The sequence below is a fragment of the Megascapheus bottae genome, chromosome 20 (genome assembly GCF_031878675.1).
Source record: "Megascapheus bottae isolate mThoBot1 chromosome 20, mThoBot2.hap1, whole genome shotgun sequence".
NCBI classification, from domain to species: domain Eukaryota; kingdom Metazoa; phylum Chordata; class Mammalia; order Rodentia; family Geomyidae; genus Megascapheus; species Megascapheus bottae.
The window spans coordinates 41033684-41054924 of record NC_143528.1 but is presented as its reverse complement, the minus strand read 5'-3'; the positions used below and the strand labels follow the sequence as shown (position 1 = coordinate 41054924).

Sequence of the window (21241 nt, the reverse complement as noted above, 5' to 3'; positions counted from 1 at the left end):
CATTAAGTAGGAAAAAACAGTGGTGCAACCCGGAAAGTCAAAAAATAGGCGTTCATTCAAATACGGCCTGTTGGCAGCACTGAGATTGGAAAGCGTGTGAGTGCAGTGAGGGCATCCTAAGACCTCGGCTGTGCGCGGGAAGATGTCAGATAGTCCCGACCCCTGCTCTCCCAGGTGCCGGTAAAGGACTGTGAATATAACCATTGCAAGGACAGAAATAGGGCATATGTCTTACAAGTCTGCAGGGATAAATGAATGAAATACAAAGGCAGATGAAATGCAGGTTAAACCAAGACTGCTTAAGAATTTGATCAACAAGCTTGAGGTTTTTGCATTGGCCTCAGGATGGCATCAAATTACTTAGAACTGAGATTTATGAATATTTGATATATTGTACTAAAAAATGGGCTTGATTCAGATAGTTACATCCTTCTCACTCTAGGCTCCCGACACGCTGCCCCCTTGAGCCCAAGCCCCCTTGCTGCTTGCGCTGGGACATTGCGAGGCCCCCAGTATGCTGAGGGCCCTCTGTGACTGGGCACAGGAGCCACAGTCCTGGCCCTTGGCTCTGTCTTTCGTTTAGGAAAGGCATGACTACATGACTGGAATTCCGTGGAGAGAGCCAGCCTTGCAGCGGAGAGCACTGGACATTCTCTTTCAGGCATACACTCTGCTACCCCACGGAGGAACACTCCCGAACCATTTTCCAACCCGTTTATCCTTCTTCCTTCCTTCCCTCCTTGAATGTAACCTGATTATCTGTGGTTTCCTTTAGTTGGTCACCCTTCTGGCTTTCAGTTGGTTTTACCTCCTGGACAGTGGGTTTCACCAAATGGTTCCTGTTTCTTTGGCTCCAGGGAGCAGCCATAAAGCACCACCGCGAATGCCGAGACGATAGGTGCTGACAGACCAGCTCCAGACTCTCCTGAAAGCAAGGAGTCTGGAAGAAATCACTCATGTCTGCCTCTTGCTGGTCACAAGACACCAACAGTCCCCAGATTACAGTGTGTATGCAAGTGAATGAGCCAAGTATTTGGAATCCTACCGAAACACGGCTTTGGCTGGTACTTGCTTATCGGCTCGGCCATTCTATGACTCAACTGTGATCCGTAGTTTAATGGTAGCATTGCCAATTTTGAAGGAAGGAAAGAGTGCTGTAGATTATCCATTTTTATTCAACAGGTTTCAGTACAGACTTATGCCCTATTAGCTCACCGGGGCCTCAGGCACCTCCATGCTTGGTGGGGCAGACCCCTGGACAATGGAGGATGCGTGAGCAGAGGGCCACCTCTATACTGTACACTTCAGGGTCTCCGTGGGGAGGTCGTCCTGGGGCCTCCACCACAGGAACGGGGCTTTATCTTTGCAGCTTCATCTCCCTCTTAAGAGGGAACAGGAAAGAGAAGAGGAGCTCAGTTGGAAGGGGCAGCTAGCCAGAGCAGGAGGGGAAGCCGTGGGGGCGGGCAGGCTCACAGCCAGTGCTCATGTCCTGAAGCTAGAGACAGTAGGAAGGGCTGAGAATACCCACGGGGTGACCACCGGACTTCCAAAGGCCTGAAGATGAGGGAGGACAAAGACCAAGTTTCTGCCTCTCCATTACTCTTCAAACTCTCGGGGACTCCATTTGAGATGAACTCTTCTGAAGTTAGGGATACTCTGAATGGCATCGTTTAGGGGGAATTAAGATCCCGAAGGATGGAGAAATAGAGACGCTGAGAGTGCTTATAGGCAAAAGAGAGAAAATGACCTGAAAGCAGGAAGGAGTCAGGGCTCCTGTACCACGCCAGTATGAAAACGGTCCTGGGATGGTGTCCCTGAGGCCTTCACGACAAGGGGAGGTAGTGGATGATGAGGCGGTGGTCAGCGAAAGCAGCTCTCTCTCAGCAGCCTCCGGGCCGTCCTCATGAACCCTTCCAGCTGGATCTGGGCTAACTCAGACCCTTGTTCTGCTCCTTCTTTGCTCATTACACAGAAAGAGGTACATCTGAATGGTCCGGTGACCAGCTCCAGGCAGCTGTACCAGTAGGAAGGTCCCAAGATGAAGTGCCCTCCAAAGAAGGTGCCAGCACGATGCCCTCCACAAAGGCAAAGCCTCCTGGAGGGTCAAGACAGCCTAGAACACAGCCGGACACCTGAGGGCTGCCAGAAGGGTGCAGGGGATGCTTGTAAGTCAGCCTGGGAGAAGTGCAGAGGACTGTGGCGCCTGCCCCTCCCACCCCGGGGCAACTGTTGCCATTGGAGAATCTATCAGCCCAGCAGCCTGGAGGCTCTAGAATCCCCAGCTTGCCCAACAACGGGGTGGCCTCCCCAGAAAAGAGCTCCGTCAGAACATCTGGTGACATCGGGGACATGGAGGACAGCGAGTCACCTGCTTCCAAGGAGACCCGGAAAGGAGCGCCAGTCTGCGCCCAGCAGACATGGGCTCCTCTCTCTGCATGTGGATGTGTGTGTGCAATCAGGCACGGAAGGACATTCTGCTACTGCCCTTCCAGTCTGAGACGCCTGGCGCTGAGCAGCAGCTGCTTCCCGTTTTCTTTTTGAGGCTTCAGCAGACAAGACAGCGTAAGTAGGGTCTTCCATGCGTTCCTCCAGTCTTGTATCCTCCGCTTGGCATCCGCATTTTCCAGACCCAGGGCTGTCTCCAGGGACTCAGCTCCCCATCATACACACAGCAGTCTCCCTTCATTCACTTCTACTGTCCATCATCTGGAAATAGCCGGTGGAGAGTTCAGAAGTGAACAGTGTTTTAGTTTTAAATCACATCCTATTCTGTTCCACGCTGTTCAATATGACACAGGTGGCTTGGTGAGGAAGGCCTGGGTCCTGCGAGGGGGACCCCGCTGCCTTCAAGCCTGACAGGATGTCACCACACCTGTGCGCGCCTCACCGTGTCAGCATCTTCCCCGATGGGTGAGTCTAGGACAAGGAGAGATGTTAGGAAAGAGAGACCACGTGAAAACCGTCTCAGTTCACCTCCATGTTGGTGCCTAATTTACTCTGGCAAGCATGCGTAGGAAGAAGTGCAGTTTGCAAATGTTTTCACTTCTCTTTATGGCAGCAGCCACACCTTGGGGTCTAGGAAGGGAGCTGCTTACTAGCACAGAAAGGGGAAAGGATGGGGGAAAAGACTAAATCCCCTTTCCCCCCCTCCCTCCTTCCACTGAAGACAGGTAAGATGTGCACCAAGACGACCAAGACAATCAGGAAGAGATGTGGCCTGTGTGCCACCTGTGCTAGCCTTGGCCTTGGTTTTGCCCTACAAAGAGATGCCAACCACAGCTTCATTTTCTAGTCTTCATTTAGCCTTCTCTTTCCACCTCTCCTGTGAAACTCTGAAGAGCCCTCTGTGGCCAGGAACGTCCAGATCCCTTTCGTCGGTGACCTGCATGAAGGGATATACAGCAAGGCTGTTGGAGATTGCTAACACGTGAAACAGACTGGGGACGATGGGGGAGGGGAGTTACATTTAATCATCTCATTGAGCCCACAGAGCCTCCATCCTGGAGAAAATGCATGTGGCAAGAGTTAAGTAGCTTGCTCGCGGTCCCCCTTCTCTTAATGTAAAAGAAAATTCAAATTCCATTTGTCTGATTCCATAGTCCATGTTCTTTCCAAACAGGTTTCCAAAAGACAGTATAAGGTATCCTCCAGGATGGAAGGGCGCTGTGTGTGTGTGTGTGTGTGTGTGTGTGTGTGTGTCAGTTACTTTGTGTCTCTGTGTTCTGCCTCACGTCCCTGCCCATTCCCAGGCAGCAGCGGATGGGATTTGTTTTGTAGCCACACACCACTCTTGGAAAGCCTGGGGAAATCTTGAGGATGGAATGATCGTGGGGACGGGGGAATGTGGATGTGGATTGGCATACTTACACGTGCACACATATCACACACATCACACATCACAAATCCGCCAGTCCCAAGTGGTCAGTGCGTCTCAGCCAGTGTGTGATTTCCTTTTTTTTTTTTTTTTTGCCAGCCCTGGGCTTGAGCTCAGGGCCTGAGCACAGTCCTTGGACTTTCTCAAGACTAGAGCTCTACCACTTGAGCCTCAGCACCACTTCCAGCTTTTTTCTATGTATGTGGTTCCGAGGAATCGAACCTGAGTCTTGGTGCATGCTAGGCAAGCACTCTACCACTAGGCCAAACTCCCGGCCCATGATTTCCTTTTTTGAAGAACCTCTTGAGCTGGCTGGCTAACACATTACCAATTAAGTCACAGCAACTAATATCAGCTTCTGAAATAAAAGGCAAAACAAGAGGGCTTAAACGAACTCCACACATGTCGTCGTTGCCAGGCGACTCCTCCCAATCTGAAATGCTAACTTGGAGATTACTTAGAATTAACTAATAATACAAACTGCCTCTGCCAAACAAGATAAGTTACCCCTGGGGATACACACAGTAAATGAATTAAGAATAATGGCTGCAAACTTTTTATGAAGTAGATGAGATTCTTAAAGTCGTGACTATAGGCACACAGATCATGACAGCAATCATGGAGAAACTTGAGAAACGTTAAAGTCATGTCAAGAACATGGTATCCCATTTAAACTGAATTAATGCTAATGCAATCAAACTGGGCAGTGGGATGTAGTGAGGGGGTGGGGTTCAGAATCTCACTCAGGGCCACAACTGGAACTTCCTAACCTATGGAGAGCCATGTCACTGTTTATGACTTTCACATTTAATCAATCTTCCACTAGACATGATATTTACAGAATACAGGAATACCGCAGTGCTCTCAATTCCCTAGTTAATATGGTTAACCAGAAATGCATTTCTACTTCAATCTTTCTCTCGGAAAAGCCTTCCATTTTTTTCCCCCCTGCTTTCTTGTCCTAGTAAATACAATGTTCTCCTCAGAGACTCTTTCTTTTGGAGTGTGAGAGTAGTGATACCATGCTGGGATTGTGGAAAGTGCTGGTAGTTCCCAAGCTGGGGGAGCACACACACCACAACTACTGCATATGGATTTTAACATCTGGATAGCTATTATTCTTGTACCTGAGAAGCAGAGGTGCCAGGCAAACCAGTCTACCTTTGGGATTCAAGCGTTGAATTTCAACACCAGGCCAGGAGTCAGCTATCACTGACAATTGACTGTGTTAGATGGATAGGATTTTATATATATATATATATATGTATGTATATGATTTTATATATATATGATTATATATATATATCACAGTTTTCTGACCTGAGCATACAAAAGAATTTTATCACAAAGACTTAAGCACCATGTATAATGGAATTCCCCATATAAGACTGGAAGATCGTTTCATTATTGGTTGACAAATCACTTCGATCTGAGGTAGAGTAGGTAGTATGGATTCCTCTGAGGATTCTGCCCAAGCAGCCACCAGGAATAACATGTGGAAAAAAGCAGTCCAGCATAGGGAGTTGGTTGAGACAGCAATCGAGTGAGGCCAAGGACGGTCACAAATAGTTAATCACTGGTTTTCTTGTCACACCATTTCTGATGATTTTTAGTCCTGGATACAGATTCAGGATTAATGTGCCTGAGCCCCGAGACCTACAAGAGGCTCCATGTGCACTCCTGGGGTGGCCAGTATTCTAATGTCTTTTATTAAAAGACATATAAAAATGGAATTGTCTTTCAGAAGAAACCCAAAGCAGACAGAGGAAATCCACTGTGAGAATGTCCAAGGAGCCCAGGGCCTCAGAGGGACCACTTTGCGTTTTCCCTCCTCCAAGATCTGGGGAGGGGTGCAGGAAAGATGGTAGCTGTCTGCAGGTTCAAGGACTGGATGTAGATGAAAAGGATGGCACAGTCTCCAGGCTTTGGTGCAGCCTAAGAAAGGGCTGAGAGGGGAGAAAGTGAACCCACTTAGAGTTGGAGAGGCCTTTGAGAGTCTGGCCCAGTCTTTGATTCCAGAGCAGAGACATAGGCCGCACCAAGAACCACTCGAAATGTTGACAGCAGAAGCTGGGGGAGGACTTAAGCCTTAACTTTTTCTCACAGGCCCCTCCAGGTTCCTGAACACATGTGGCTTCCAAGGAAATCCGCCAAGGCCTCAGCACAAGAGTAAGAGGCTCATGGAGGGGCTACAATGACACCTCTGACAGCCCTGGTGGCCACAGGAAACGAGTGCTTCAGAGGCAGCTACCCCAGGGACAAATAGGAAGGGCAGGAACGTCAGAGGTGGCGACTAAGCAAGTGACCACAGATGGCCTGTGCAGCTAATGTTTTGAGAATTGAAAACAAGTGGCCACTGGCCCAGTGTGAGGGAAAAAAGTGATGAGGTTCATTTCTCTAGCTTATGGGATGTGGCAGCAGGGGCCCGAGGCGGCCGGCTGACACTGAGCTCCTTCGTAGGCTGCTCCATCCCCAGCAGCTGTTCGTTAGGACTTGGGATGTGGGGTAAAAGGTACATTGTACTCGTGCAGCGGCCTTGTTGAAGCCTGATTTTCCGGTCCAAACTGATTGACGCAAAAAGCCAAGTGGGTTGTGTCTTAGCTAGGCAGTAGCCTGAGTGATCACCAATACCAGTGAGATCGGGTTCTGTGAGAAGCAAGTGCAAAGACCCACGTGTAGAGGCAGCCACAGCTGGGTGGTTTTTCCTCTGCTGTGTTTCTGCATTCTTGAGCATCTCTAGAGTTTTATACACATTGTTTTTGAAGCAAAATTTTCCCTTCTTTCAGGATTTTATCTTAACATGGTAACATTTCAATTCCTAAGGACTCCTTGCCCACCTTGTCCTGGCCACTGCCCCCACCCAAATTTTCACAGCTCTGAGCACTTTTTTTTTTTTTTTTTTTTGCCAGTCCTGGGCTTGAGCTCAGGGCCTGAGCACTGTCCTTGGACTTTCTCAAGGCTAAAGCTCTACCACTTGAGCCTCAGCACCACTTCTGGCTTTTTTCTATGTATGTGGTACCAAGGAATCGAACCCAGGTCTTCGTGCATGCTAGGCAAGCACTTTAACCACTAGGCCAAACTCCCGGCCAGCTCTAAGCATTCTTATATTGTCTTCTCCAAGAGAAATATACTAAGTAACAAACTCAAATTCCTCAGTTGTGACATAGAATAAGGTGGTAACTTTACAAAGTGGTAACTCAAGCACTAAGACTTCCAAAAAAGGAATCATGCTAATAAGTGCAAATTCTATAACACACATTCAAGGCCAAGTCAAAGTTTGCTATTGTGACTGGAAGGAACATTCAGAAATGTGTATTCCTCTGCAGTTTCAAATTCACTAAGTTTTCCCAGTCTTCCCTTTCTTCAGATATTCAGCCAGTGTTGGAAATTCGCTGGCCTGTGTGTCCTTATGCCGACTTTTAAAATCTTCTCTCCTTACCCCTTCTAAAAATCTCAGAAGCCCAGGACAGAATCTAATTTGGAGATAATTTCCAAACCTAAGCAACTCAAATACAAGTCACTTAATCAGAGCAAATATTGCTCTTTTGAATTTAAACAAACAATTTTTTTCTAACCCAAGACATATTTATTGTCATTTCCAGATTTACTCTTACAAGTATCTGGTTATCATAACCACAGAAAGACAGCTTATTAGTTTTAACTGTTGGATAAAAGCATGTAGCATTTTCAAGATTTCTGGTTTCACCCTTTTAACCCAAAGAATAACTATAAATAGTGGGTAAAGTCTGGGATTTCCACAGCTAAGTGCTGCTATAAATAGTTTTAAACATTTTCCCACTTCATGCTTTCTAAAAGAACATTCTCCACTTCCTTTCTTGGATAACCTCTGGGAATACATGGAGACCACATTCAGAGTTCTCTTAAGGCAGCTGAAGAGAACTTTTAACGAACCTGCTTACAGCACCAACCATTCCTCATACTAAAAACCATGAGAATGAAAGGGACTTAGAAAATCGATTCATTTTAAAGAGCTATGTAAATTTAGGAATTTCTTCAGAAGAGTTAAGTCAGCCATTAATACTGTCATCCATTTTCTCACGCTACCAGGAATTTTTTTGTAAAGCAAAATTAAACAAAGTTATTCATTCACTTAACAGCTCTTACTTGGGTATAATGTCCTCTTGTTTGCTCAGAACTTAGCTATAAGTTTGAGTGGCTATAAAATGGGGGGAAATATAATTCCTTCAATTTTCCTTATATATCAACATTCAGAAAAACAAGTATGACTTCCCCTTGATTATCAGACATCCAACTGGACTGTTTTCTTTGGTAAAATATGCTCCAAGGCTGTCAGTTTCTGTAAGATTTCTGCTCTGAAATGCCACCCATGGCACTGGCTGGAGCAGAGCTGGATGCAGCAAAACCACTCACCACTCCAGGATGCTGAATGCCTGTCTTCTAGCAACCTCTGCTGGTGGTTATTTCTGTCGGGGAAGAAAAACAGATAACGTTAGTGAAAAATATTTTCCTATTTTTTTTTCGTTAGAAAGATCAGCAAGAGGATTCTAAAGATGTTTACAGTATTAATGATTAAAAATATCATGCTTTGGGGCAGGGGTGGGGAGAGGGAAATGGGGACCAAGAAATGAGAAAGAGTATCAATGTATCTGAAGAACTACAATAGATTAACTACAATAAAAAAACATATGAAAAAAATATCATGCTTCATGAGCAGTCTTACGATTCACAAAAAAATATTGAGCAAAAAGTAGGAAAAGTTAAGTGGGGAGCCAATGGCTTACAACCTGTAATCCTGGCTACTCAGGAGACAGATCTGAGGATCACAGTTCAAAGCCAGCCTGGGCGGAAAAGTCTGTTAAAACTGATCTCCAATTAGCCTTGAACAAAGAAGCTCAGAAACAGTGTTCAGGCCCTGAGTTCAAGTGTCGGGACTGGCATACAAAAAATTAATTTAAAAAAGTAGAAAACGTCATAAACCCCAGGAATACATTCATCTTCCATTTTTAGTATCTTGTACTGGTGTTAGTAAACATATCACAATTGGCAAGCCAATATTCATATTTTCTTATGAACTGAAAGTCTGTCCAGAGTTGAGAGGAGTCCATTCTGTGTGCTAGTCATCATCAAGTTTGTATGACAGATGTATAATGGCAACAACTGTTAAAAGTAACATAAATTAGTAGTCTTGCTGCCCTAAAAATTCCCCATGCTCCCTCTGTTCGTTCATCCCTCCAGCCCTGGAAAACATTCATCCTTAAACCATTTCCAGAGTTTTGCCTTTTCCAGAATGTCATTTTGCTGAAACCATTCAGATTTCTTTCATTTAGTCATGCACATTTAACTTTATTCCATGTATAATTCTGAGGTGACGGGGACTTCATCTTCTAGAAAATCTTAAAGGTTTTCTATTATCCTCTGTCTTCTATACTTTTACATAAAAAAAATCTTTAGATATTCATTTTGACCACCTCACTTTATTTGACCACCTCACTATTCCCCTTCCCCTTATCTCCCCCTCCTTCTTTCATTATGCTATTTCTTGGTACCATTTTCTTCAAGATTAGCTGATTGGGATCCACTGAGATTTGTATGTGCCCTAAATGTGACGTTTTCAACATGCCATCATTACACCAATAATTCCTCCACACCGCACTATGGCCGCACCTTAGATTCACTGACCCTGCCTGCCAGCGCCTGCTTATCTTTCCAGGTCTCCAGACCGCTTCTGTGCTCCGTGTTAACTGTGAATGAAGTTAGGCCCTAACACACTTATTGGGCAACTCCAACAACCACAGAACTATCCTCCCTGTCCCCCTTCCTAAGCCACTGGCTTCCTGAAGGACCATGCTGTCTCTCTCCTCCAGTGTGACACCACTGCTACCTCGTCCGTGACGAGGTCAGAACAGCTGAGGGATTCATTTGTATTCGCCAAAGAAGAATGAACGAGAAAATACTAGATGACAGAAACGGAGCGTTTTGTGGAATGTCCTCAGTGGGTCTGAATGTGAGGTCATGCTGTAGGCATGGCAGAACTTTTGATAAAGGCTTGAGAGTACTGGCGGACTCCCTATAGACACATGCAGGTTTTGAAAGATTTAAATGGAAGGATGTTTTTCCGTTGAAATATTAACCAATAAATAAAGCTCCTGGCAGAGAAGACAGATGTGAAAGTAATATATTGCATTGAAAACAATAGAATTTGGCCTGGATTTCAAAAGAGAATCGTCCAGCCTTTGAAATATGACTAGCATGTGTTGTAGACAGTAAAGAAACCACAAATGACGAATGCTGGCACCCCAGGCTCTGGAGCCGTCCTTGTGAACTGCTTTTGAGGGTCACGTGCTATCTGAGTAAGCCATCAGCCAGCCTTGAGAAGCCAGGAGCCAGAGACTAAAATGTCATGCCACAGCCAGAACTACACACCTGTGGTTATTATGGCTGCTGACATCTTTTGGCAGAGAAGAAGGGGATTATCTTTGGGGCTCTCCAGCAGAAGAGAGCAGTCAGGGATGTTCCTGCATGGTTTCCCCTGGGGTCTGTGCCAGGGGGAGGGTGTCCTCACAGAAACAACAGGAAGGAGGATGGGGTACTGTCAAAGCACATACTTTCCGCAGCACCTTTGTCTATGACAAATTATTAGATTACAGATCAGAGGAAGGGCATCATTGAAGTTTAAATATGATCATTTATAGCACAAGTGATTTATAAGGATAAACTTTTGAAAAATAAATGGACTTTAACACATCTTGAAGCATTAAAGTTCTTAAACACCAAATATAATAATAATTAAAGATAATGATAAAAAATTATGGACTCTATAGTCAACAGCTAATCATGAAGGGAAAAATGAAAAAAAAAATATTTAATATTATCAAAGGGTTACTGCAAGCTAAATGCAAGGGGTGTTTAGGGCTGCATCCTGGGCAGTCCCTAGCAAGGGCCCTAGTGCCTGAGGAAAAAACTAAGGAACGTCCATGGAACCAACCTGGTAGAAATCAGGGAGATCAAGGGAAGACAGAGGTGGCTACAGCATCCTTCTCTCTCCTTAACATGGTGTCTTACCCCTGTGCAGTTCAGGTTTCCATGGAACCAATATGACTGCAGTTCTATTTCACATGCCGCTGCTCAGTGCAGCAATCACCTGTGTCTCCCTATCGACTGTGACTTCACTGCCTTGGCTCCCATCACTGGACGCATAGGAAGGGAAGAAAACTCCCAAGCACAGCTGACTCTGGGGCTCCATCTCACTGGCAGTATCTCTGGGACACACTTCCAGGCAAGGGGCATAGAGTAAGAAAACACCCCATAAATAGTGTACAATCTTGCAGTGTGACAAGGGATAACTATCTCCCAGAACAACACATGCCCATCTCTCTAGAATGCAAATTTCCTCTTGGACTTATTCAACAAGTTTTTGTTGGCCTATTATTTGCCTTTACATTGATCCAACCTGTAGCCACATTGCAGAAGCAAAATAATGTCCTTCCTCTCTAGGGGCTGGCCTCGTAGTGAGGAGGAAAAAGGGAATACATATCATCACACACAAATAAATACAATATGATGTAATGCAGGCAAGGTACTTACTCTACTATTACTTGACTCTAGAAATTAGAAACCTCAAACAAGTTTAAGTTACACATCTAGCTCATTTTGACTTTCAGAATGTCTGATGTTGGTAAGATACTGCATGATATCGGAAATTCAAGTTCCCTTCATTTTATTGCTCTGCGGTGTGTGCCTGTCAATGTGGCCACTGGAGCTTTAGCACTGAATGTACATACCCAGACACATCCCATCCCACTCGACACCTAGCCTGTGGAGCTACAGATGAAGCTGGAGGTATAGTCCTTAGGCCCTCATGTGCTTGGATAAAAGTTAGGGAACCACAACAGAAGAAGAGGACTGTGGATATCAGGAAAAATAACATTCTGGTACAAGGTTAGCAAGCTACATCACTTAGAGTGGTCAGGGACAGTTTCTTTTACAGCTCAACAGACAAGGGAAGAAACGAGAGGCAAATGTGCCCATATTTGAGGAAAGAATACTCTAGAACATGGAGGTCTGTGCAGCTTGATGCACTGAAAGGAAATGGGAAGCATGTCTGGCTTTTCTGAAGGCCTTCCTGAGTAACTCGCTACAGCAAGAATGCCATCATCTTGATGGGAAGACTGAAGATTTGGGGCATTCCAGAGGGCATTCCAGAGGGCATCTAAGGCTGGGTGTGGTCTCACAGAGGAGATTTAACTGGGGTTAGGCAAACAGCAGGTGAATATTCTTCATTCCTTCAGGCTGGCCAGAAGATCCTGTTCGGCACGTTAGGGACCCAAAACCCACGGGGGTGCTCGCCCACGAGGCAACCCTGCGTAAGAACTGTGTTATAAGGGGGCACTGATCTGAGTAAAACCATGCTGATCCCCAAAAGAAAGAGAGGCAACAAATCGTTAGCTAGCTACTCCGTGAGCCAGTAGAAAAGCACACAGCTGGCACCTCCTGGAAGGGGCTGGGACACAAGAAGATTTCAATGTTTATTCAGTACCCAAAACATTTCAGTTTATAACTTTCAGCACAGGAATACCTCCTTGTTTTGTCTGTAGAAATGGAATATCAACAGTAACAGTATGAGTGGAGACGGGCCAGAGAGAAGCAGAGTCTGGGTTGTGCTTTGAAGAAGTGGCTAGTGCAGAGCTGAAAAGCCTTGTAGCTCAAAACCATTCCATGCTTCCACAAGGAAACAAGCTTCCACTTGCTTCTCAGAGGTACCCTTCTGTTTCCACTGCAGGAGGTCAGCATACAGTGACTCATGGGTTGCGTTAAACTTTCTTCATGTAGATTCAGCCTGGGTGATGCCCTGGGCCCTGAGTAGCACGCAAAACCTCCTCACACCCAAGCCAAATTCCCTGAGTCTGTATGACACAATGAGCCTTTCCACTCTGCTTGCTCAATGCTCTGAGATTCTAAGACCCTCTCCGGAACCGATACACTGTTATGACTGCTAACCTTTCATTCTAAGTAAAATCTTTGCTACTTAGCATAATTATCTAGCATATTTATGATATTAACATAAAACATTTTTGATGTTTGTAATTAAATCCTAACTGCCTTGTGTTTGGGGGTAGGTTCTGTCTCTAAGAATATATAAAGATGTAGTCACAGAGAGTTTTAAGTGATTCAGCTTCCAGATGCTTCCTAGAATTGATCTGCTTCATAGGACTCCAAGGGTCAAGACTTGTACTTGACAATGGCCCCATTTCCACCTGGCAAACCCCAAGTCTTCAGAAGATTACTGCCTTACATCTGCCCTGAGGTAGAAGACTTTGAGGACACAACAGCAATTCGGAAGCTGCACTTGCTGAAAAGCCCTGACCCTTCACTTACAACCAGACATTAGCTAACAGGTGCATAAAAGCTTGCCATTGCTGCCTCAGTTTCATCTCTGTGGCCTCTTCCCTGAGTCTTTCTCCACTGCAGTCACCTTGGGCTCCAGGAATGAATTGGGCTGATCAATAAACCTCTTTATGACAAGGGGCTGAAAGGACTCCCATATAACAGTGAACCTCATAAGCCTCCGAGGACAGCCAACACCCAGTTATAGATATGGAGGGGACCACACCTTGGCACAGGAGTTGAGTCACCTCCTGGGATCGGATTCCAGATTCCTCCCTTTGTAAGAAGTTATCTGAGAACAGCCAGAAGAAGCCCTTGCAGAATAGAAACTGAGATAGCAATCCAGCAAGCTACACCTGATGGGGGGAAGTTTCATCCTCACTCTCTGCCCAGCTCTCCCTGTTCACACCCAAGGCTCGTGTTGCAAAAGAATTGTGTCAGCGTTTGTGCTGAAATTTAATTAGTAAATTATAGTAGGTGATGAAGAGGCATATAAAAGTTTATCAAATAAAAATGTACTTTACAGATAAGAAGTGATGATCAGAGCCGGGAGCCAGTTTCTCACGCCTGTAATCCTAGCTACTCAGGAGGTGGAGATCTGAGGTTCACAGTTCAAAGCCAGCCAGCCCAAGGCAAGAAAGTCCAAAAGATTCATATCTCCACTTAGCGCCCAGAAAACAGAAAGTGGAGCTTGGCCCTGAGTGGGAAAGTTTAGGGACAACACCCAGGCCCTGAGTTCAACCCCCCCTCCCCCCCACTTCCAAAAGTGATATAGGAAACCCAGAGATGGGGAACAATGGATTGGATGATGATAAGCAATCACACCCTAAACTGCTTATGTTAATTCACAGAATGGCTCGTGACACACAGCAGGGTCTTGCTGACCTGCAGCCCACAGAAAAGGCCCTCAACTCCCATGCCAGTCATGGAGGGTTGACACATGATGCATAACCAAATCTTCAGAGGATAATGACATACTAACCCACTAACCCCCTCTAGGACTTGACCAGTTCCCTGCCCTCAAGTCCACAAAGAGGCGGAGGTTTTAGGACCTCCTGCCCAACATTCTTTCCTAACCTGCCCATACTGGTATCCAAGGGGACTCTTTTGATTTGCTTTGCTTTGCATTAGTAAACCTGAAGTCTAAGTCCAACGAGACCAAGAACTTTCTGGCTCAGGATCTGGTGACCTGAATCTAGTAATGTATTTTGGCAACTCATCAAAGAGAGTCAAGAGACTCAGAAGCAGAGGACTTTGATATCAATATCATTGTGGTAGACCATCGAGCCTTTCTCCAGGCCTTCCCTGTGCCTTTTGTTTGTTCTTTTAATCTCATATGTTTTGGAAGACCAAACAATTGTACCTTAAACTGCAATCGCGTTCGCATGTAAAGATTTTGAGTTCTCTTCTCTGCAGCCTCCGCTTATACTACCATGGTTTTCTGCTTAAGGTTGCTTTCGAGCTTTGTTATCTTAGCCAGTCCTAGCTGGAATGTAACACTCAGACTCACACAAGTACAAAAAGAAACAAATGCTTAGAGTCATTTAAGAATCTATGCTGATGCAAAGTCTGCATCGTATTTTCAGACAGATTATCTTTGTTTTCTTCTGTCATGAATATGGTGAGGTTAAAAAAACAAGCAAAAGGAACAGTTAGTCAGCAATGTAGAGATATAAAAACTATAAAGAGAAGAATCATTTTGGAGGTACAGTACTAGGGCTTGAACTCCAGGCCTTGTACTTGCCGAACAGGTGCTCTGCTGCTTGAGCCATGCCACACAGCCCTTTTACTCTGTTTGTTCTCTTTCTCTCTCTCCCTCCCTCCCCCTCCTTCCTCTCTTTCTCTAAGATTGCTGTTTTATTTTATTTTATTTATTTTGCCAGTCCTGGGCTTGAACTCAGGACCTGAACACTGTTCTCGGACTTCCTCAAAGCCAGAGCTCTACCATTTGAGCCTCAGCACCATTTCTGGCTTTTTTCCATGTATGTGGTACCAAGGAATCCAACTCAGGTCTTTGTGCATGTAGTCAAATTACCAATAGGCCAAACTCCCGGCCCCTGCTGTTGTCTCTGGGACAGGGTCTCACTCTTTGCCTAGGCTGACCAAGACCTTTCTTCCATAGCTGGAATGGCAAGCACACACCTCTATGCTCACTTTTCTTTTCTAGAGAGGCGGGGGCAGGGAGGGGGTGTATGAGGTTGAGTGGATCTGGTGAATTGTCTGACTGACTGACCTGAATTTGAGGTCCTCCCAATTCAGCAGGAGGACATGGTTAATGGAAAATCTTTATATGGCAAAAGATCGTTCCACAGAGGAAATATGCAGGTTAAGGACAAGCCCAGACAGTAAACACATGTTGCAAAAGGATTATGGCAAAGTTTATGATGGATACTGTTGACAGGAAACCCAAAGGTGGCTTGATAAATGCATAGAAGGGACTAAAGCCAGAATAATAGTTCTCTGAGGTGGAAGAAGATGAAGAAGTACATGTCATAATTCTGGTATTTTCTACACTCTGCACCAGAGAGGCAAAGGGTCATATGGAAAGAAGTCTCTCCCAGACCATCCCTCTAAGCTAGGGAAAGGGGCTTAAAAATGATGGGCTTCAAGCTGGGCGAGGTGGCTCACGCCTGTAATCCTAGCTATTTGGGAGGCTGAGGTCTGAGGATCACCGTTCAAAGCCAGCCCAGGCACTAAAGCCTGTGAGACTGTCATCTCCAATTAACCACCAGAAAAATCAGAAGTGGCATTGTGGATCAAGGGGCAGGGTGGTAGCCTTGAGCTGAAGAGCTCAGGGACAATGCCCATGCCCAGCGTTCAAGCCCCACGACCGACAAAAAAAAAAAAAGGGGGGGGGGGCTTCCTGTTGTATTTGAGAAACAAAAAACTAACCCTTAAAATGTTATGATTCATTGACACTCGTCACACTTTAACTGAGACAGCTGGCCATTCCCTAGTCCAACAGCGGGGAAGAACAACTTACCAGTGTAGATTCTGGAATCTACCATCTCCTTTCCTTCATCTAGAAGAGGAAACAAGGTGTTGACTGAGCCCCAAAGACCAAACACCCTAAATCAGCGCTTCAAAGTTTATATAATAAGTTACTTTAACCTACAGTAAATGCTTATTAAAGAAAAATCTAGTTATTACTTGTTAATGAGCTCTATTTTGACATCGACAAGGCCCCTTCTCCCTCTTTATCCAAACAGGCCTAGCTGCTAGACCTGTAGCCAGCAGAGAGTTCTGGAAATAGGGCTGAGCTGCCATTCCGCGGTGTGACACAGACACACCCTCTCCTGACTCCTAAGTTATGGATCAAACAGTGAAAGGAAAGCAAGTCCCTTGTTAGGGTGCAGTGGCCGGAGAACTCCAGCCACACTGGAGTCCCACACAGACCTCCAGGTCTGGGGACATCCCAGCAAGTTAAAGCAGCATCTCACCTCTTCATTGCCTTCTTCCTTCGTCTTTTGTTCAGGCACAGTGTAATCTAAATATGGCCTCAATTCAAGTCAGAACACAGAGAGGTGTGCCCTTTAGAAGGGAATCTGAAAGCTAGGCGCGGTGGCTCACACCTTCATCCCAGCTGCTCACGAGGCTGAGATCTGAGGATCGTGATTCAAAGCCAGCCTGGGCACTAAAGTCCATGAGACTCTTATCTCCAATTAACCACCAGAAAACTGGACGTGGTGCTCCAGCTCAAGGGGTAGGAAGCTGAAGAGCTCAGGGACAACGCCCAGGCCCAGAGTTCAGGTCCCACGACTGGGGGGGGGGGGGATCTGAAATGTAATACTATTCTATCAAACCTATATTGCAAAAGACAAAGAGAATGATCTAAAACTCCAGTTATAATCTCTCCCATCCAAGTACTAACTGGGCCCGACCTTGCTTAGCTTCTGAGATCAGACGAGATCGCCGTGTTCAGGGTGGTATAGTCGTAGTTGTCCAGTTATAATTTCTAAATTCAAAATCAATACAAAATTTATAGTGCCTCTATAGTCACATTGGAGGAACCATTAAGGAGTCTCCATATACTGTAAATGAACTGCCCCTCTACCAGTGTTGATCCCACAGGTTATAATGAACACTGGTGTAGAAGGTGCTCTAACTCAAGACAATCCCCTCAAATGTAGGGCAGTGGACCACTACAGATTGATATGGAGACAAAAGACAAGTTAAAAATAAAAAAGCTAGGCTTACTCTGGGTAAACAAGCATCCTCCTTAGGGAGATATTGTTTCAATCTCCCTCCAGCAAGAAAATTGGCTGGGGTGCTTACTGGTACACAAACTTTTAGGGTTCACCCTGCACACCACTACCAGAAAACTCTGCCTAGAGGGACAACTACAAAGTAAAGACGATAATCTTTTCCTGGGCAAAGTAAAACCAGTAACTACCTTCCCCATGCAAGGTTATTAATACTAAGCAGTATATACTGCTAGCATAACAGGTCCTGAGAACCTGTTTTTGCTAGTGAGCATGGATTCTTTTCCCGGACCCATGAGTTAAGAAGAAGTAGGAAAACAAAGCAAACCACTAAAACTCAGCATTCCTACCTCTATATTGTGTATGTCTTCTTTACACTGATTTTTTTTCTCCCCTGCAATCACCCAGGATTCCAAAAAGAACAACAGTGATCAATACCATCTTTACCAGGAGAACTGAAACAAGCTAAGCAGGAGGAAAGGAGTGGCAGAGCCTTATGGGGTAAATGCTCGTAAATGAGGACAAGGTTTATCATTGTAAGTAGAAGGCCCCATCTAATAGAATCCACATTGCTCAGCTCAAGGGACGGCAAATATCCTGAACCTAAACTCAGATGATGACCAGGTCACACTTGGCCTGAATGGTTTCCTGTGAATGGTGCTCTTTCCCTGTCCCAATTCTTTTTCTATTTAAAACGACGGCTCATGTCTGTACCTTGAAGATGGGAAGGCTTACTTTGGCTGAGAAGTTTACAGCACATCCATAGTGCATTACTAAATCCCCTTCCTCTCCCCCCCCCCCCGCCATTACCAGTGTCTGTGATGCACTGGGACGGGTAGCCAGACCTAGATGGAAGCTTCAGTCTTGGGCCTGCGGCTTCAGTTATACCAAGAAGAGACTTAAAAAAATAAAATTAGTTACACTGACTAAAAATAATGGCACATGAACTTAACTGAAGAGTTTACAGGCTGGGAGCATGGCCTAAGTAGTACAGTTTTTACCAAGCATGCAGGAAGCCCTGGGTTCAATTCCTCAGTACCGCCTACACAAAGAAAGCCAGAAGTGGCACTGTGGCTCAAGTGGCAGAGCATTAACCTTGAGCAAAAGTGCCAGAGTCAGCCCCAGAACTGGCAAAAAACAAAAAAAAAAAAACCCTGAAGCATGTAAAATAACACCCTGCATGGGTAGAATGAGTGCTTCTAGATGCCAAAGGTAAGTCAATAAAAATGAAAGTACCAGGGAGGAGGGGCCGGGGTGGAGAGAACCCGGGTGGAGGTGGCCAGGGTGGAGGGGGCCAGGGTAGAGGGGGCCGGGGTGGAGAGAGCCGGGGAGGAGGGGGCCAGGGTGTTGAGGGCCAGGGTGGAGAGGGCTGGGATGGAGGGGACTGGGACGGAGGGGGCTGAGATGGCCAGGACCCTCAGGGTGGCTGCCTTCTTCTGTATTATGGTCTGAGCAGTGCCCAGGGTCCCCACCCCAAGAAGGCTATTGCCAATGCAACAGATTGCATGCCAGAACTGGATTTTACGTCCTTGTTGCTGAAGACACCACATGCTCTGGCATGGAGACAGTAAGGTGGGAGCCAATAGAAGCTTCATCCCTACTGGCTAGTATTCATAGTGCCAGAACCCCTCTTCAGGCTGCCAGGGGAGAAGAGCTGCCAAAGGTCCTACTTGGCTAAGGCCCTCCCCGTGTTACAATGCCAGCATTCCCTACAGGATATATCCGCCAATACAGTGCTGGCACAGCTAGCACAGCTGCACTCAACCACATGCCAGTTTTACCTTAGGCCACTCAGTAGGAGGGACCCATGCCTGATGCTGTGAGCCCAGACAGAAGCCTAAGGTTGGAAAAGAGTCTCCAGCAGAGAAGCCACTGACCTTGCTTTGTGAAACAGGATCTTAATGGTGTTTTGAATCTTGCCAATGCTTAGCTTGGAATTTTTTTTTTTTTCCAGTCCTGGGCTTGGGCTCAAGGTCTGAGCACTGTCCTTGGACTTTCTCAAGGCTAGAGCTCTACCACTTGAGCCACAGCACCACTCCTGGCTTATTTTCTTAGTTTGGAATTCTTTTAGCTGCTGAGTTCCAAGTCCAGTTCATGTTCACTGGAATGGACAGCAATGGGCCTGCAGAGTCCTTTTCCAAGGTTCTTGACACAGTCACACCATTTTGCATGGGTTGATAGCTTGTAACCCTGGTTTAAAAAAAAAAAATCTGGAGAATCTACAAGTATACTTAAAGATGGTGGGACAGGAAGTGCCCACAGGATTTCTGAGGCTGCTGGCCTTAGTGAAGGGGAGCTTTTCTTACAATGGGCAGCATCTCAACAAACAAATTCCAACTATTGTGCTTCACATTTCTGCATGATGATAGAAAGGAGTTTCAGCTAATATCTCAAAAGATAAACACTAGCAACTGGCACCTCAAAAGTTGGCTGTCACATTGTTCTATTCCATCACCCTCTCGGCCATCACTCCTACTAGATAGCAAGAAAGGTGGACACACACACAGGGCCAGGGCCCCTGCCTACCAGGAAGTAGTTTCTAACAGAAGAGATCCATGACATTCATCCCTTAGAAGAATGCAAGGACTTTTCAGAGGGGGAATGATAAAGGAGTTAGCCAGAGATAGAAAAACCTGATGGCTGAGAAGGATGGTTTGAGTGTGGATAGAGTATCACGCCCTGGACTGCTAATGCAAACAGAACATTCACTACATGCAGATAGGGTCTTGCTGACCCCACAGTACCCAGTTTGTGTAAAATAACAGCCCATCTGACCACCCACGGCCATAAAGAGGAGTTAATGATCCCTAACCCGGTCTCAGAAATTAATAATACATGAACTCACTTTCCCAGGACTGACCCAATATCAATAGACCCAATAAAAACTGAGGTCTTGAGACTGACCTCTGACCTCTCACGAGCCTGCCTACCTTCCATCTAGGGTGTACTTTTTTAAGCTTTATAGTAATAAACCTGGGCCTACTTAAATCTTTGCACCTGCCCTTGAATTCCTTCTTTACCAGACCCAGGGAGGTGAACACAGTAACAGTGTCACTACTCCAAAGCTGGGTTCAAGTACCTGTGCTCCTCTTCCTGTGGTCACAGCCTCTGCATTCATCCATCTCCTTCCTCTGTCCTTCACGTCTGCTCTGTGTGGCCAGTCCAGACACGGTGGGACCTCTGAGCGGGGCTTCTATTACAAAACTCTAGTTGGAAAGCACTGATAAGTTCTTTTCATTAAGGCCCATCGAGAGGTGCATACTTTAATAGCCCTTTTTAACTATCAGGGCGTGTGACACGGTGGTTGAATTATGTATTAACCAGCACGCTGGCTCAATCTGGAGGAAATAGTCAGGTCTCAGGCCCCTCAACCACACACTCTGATCGATACGGCTGATCTAAATTCCATTGACAAGTCTCTCGTCTAATGGAGCCAGGAGAAAGACTCGTCTTTTTTTCACTTGCGTAATGGCAGCTATGAAGTCGCTCAACTTCAACGTCCATTTTTTTAAGTTTGTCGCCACAATACATTTTCTTAGAACTTGTTTTGCGGTGCTGGGCTTGCCAGCCCGGGGCCCTCTCAAGGCTAGAGCCCCACCGCGGCGCCTCGGCACCGCCACGGCCGTTCCCGAGCGTGTGGACCCTGGCTCGGCCGAGCCCGCCGCGCCCCGCACGTCAGCCGTCGGCGGCCCGCCCTCCGCTCCCAGCCGGGCCGGCGGCTCGGCCGTCCTCCTAGACGCCCGCAGGGCGGTGGGCGGAAAGCAGCCCGGGCGGGGAACTCCCTGAGGCTCAGCTCCTG

At 46.1% G+C, this 21241-nt stretch overlaps 1 long non-coding RNA gene across 1 annotated transcript; it reads right to left on the bottom strand.

The window, feature by feature from the left end:
- Positions 1-689: 689 nt before the first annotated feature.
- LOC150049507 (uncharacterized) lies at positions 690-20893 on the bottom strand. The gene is made up of 4 exons (XR_016538953.1): positions 20522-20893; positions 16224-16262; positions 8267-8319; positions 690-3382 (listed from the first exon to the last, which is right to left on the bottom strand). It is a non-coding gene; the product is annotated as an uncharacterized LOC150049507 (long non-coding RNA).
- Between the last annotated feature and the right edge of the window lie 348 nt (positions 20894-21241).